Raw genomic sequence first — 1,643 nt, forward strand, 5'->3', positions numbered from 1 at the left:
GGGGTGCTCATAGCTGACCTTCCCCGATCGTACCCAAGCTCCCGAGCCGAGACAACTCTGGTGATGACGGACATGTGGCCTTCGGCACCGAGTCAGGGTTTCCTAAATTCTCCCATAAAAAAATATTTAGGTGGCGACTCTGTATCTGGCAAAGCAGTCCATGTTTGGCACTACTTTTTCAAAAATCTGTTTCTCAAAACGATTTGCCAGATTTGGACTCTTTGGTTCAGATTAAGAACCGTGACACAAATCGAGTCCGAACTGTAGCACGAGGCCCACGCGGGCGCTGTTACACGCACGCTCAAACCAGGGTCGTGGCTGTCCGACACTGTAAGTGTTGGCTGCACAAATATGAATCTGCGTTTTTCAGTACCCCTAACTCAGAAACCTTTCTAATCAACTTGCCTTGTGTCTTGCATACAATGTTCCAGCCAATCAACTTGGTGGTGGTGCAATTGACTAATCGACAGAGGGATTTACACAATGACGGGAGGCACACTGATTGGTTCTTTCCCGTATATCTGTCGGTAAGTAAGTGTTTAAAGCTACGTTGTGTATTGTGTATGACATATTTTGATAAATGTTTCCGTCAATGACCTTTATGCATTACACATGCAGACTTTGATTCTAAATAAAGATATGCAACCTCTGCACCATGAACATATCGTCACATCATTTTTCGGACATGACAGATACACTGGTGCGATTGATGCATGCCAGAGGGTAATATCAATGTTTATCCCGTTATATTAAAACGAAAATATGAAAGCCATTACATGTTTGCATGGCCTCTAAACAAGGTCTGCCGTTGTGTTTTCGTGTAGATTTACATGCCTTTCAATTACAGAGGAGTGCATTGGTTGTGCGTTAAAATTGATATGGTGGACCGTGTAGCCTACCTATTCGACTCAGTCCCATCCAACCGACCGAACAAAAGGAAGCTAAATGCAGCTAAAATTTTGGTATGTCCTTCTGGTGCATTTCTGAACACTACAAAAAACTTGAACATCCTTTACGTAAACCAACTTCAACCTTGTGGAACAGGTTGAAACTATGCACGACTTGCTGCAACTACACTTTGGAAATGATTATGTTACAGACGTGCGTAGCTTCCACCGCTGCATGTTAGATGAGAGGCCAGTACAACAACTAGACGAGTAATCCACAATCCCTTCCTCACATTAATGTCTAAGCTGCATGACTGACTTAACGAACCTACTAAGTATTGATGACAACTTTAATGTGAAATTATTTTTGTAGCACGTTTGACTGTGGGATGTTCGTCATCAAATTCATGCAGCAACCTGATTTAAGCCCCGGTCCACACAAGGTACATTCTACCACTTAATTTCCATTTGTCAATCAAATCCTTCCTCGTATGTCCTGCAATTTTAACTGATTTGTCTTATGATTTTTGTGTACAAAGTTCGCTCCCTCTGTGCGTCATAAGTTGTTGGTTGACATCGTTATGGATGTCAATAATGCAAAGATCGCAGAGTACCGGGAGTGCCTTCATATGAACAATGCCACAAGCTAGGCCAGTGATGGGAATGGGCTGCTAGTACGCCAGTAATTTGGGTGGCAATAGGACTTTAACTAATTTTTTATTCTTTGATTTCAATATGGATGTTAATTATGGCTCC

At 42.4% G+C, this 1,643-nt stretch overlaps 1 long non-coding RNA gene across 1 annotated transcript; it reads left to right on the forward strand.

The window, feature by feature from the left end:
• Positions 1 to 431: 431 nt before the first annotated feature.
• LOC145794810 (uncharacterized) lies at positions 432 to 1,127 on the forward strand. Its single transcript, XR_014334749.1, has 4 exons — positions 432 to 527; positions 619 to 723; positions 825 to 962; positions 1,045 to 1,127. It is a non-coding gene; the product is annotated as an uncharacterized LOC145794810 (long non-coding RNA).
• The last annotated feature ends 516 nt before the right edge of the window (positions 1,128 to 1,643 follow it).

This window comes from Camellia sinensis, chromosome 7 (genome assembly GCF_055761805.1).
Source record: "Camellia sinensis isolate YWXY chromosome 7, ASM5576180v1, whole genome shotgun sequence".
In the NCBI taxonomy this organism is placed as follows: Eukaryota; Viridiplantae; Streptophyta; class Magnoliopsida; order Ericales; family Theaceae; genus Camellia; species Camellia sinensis.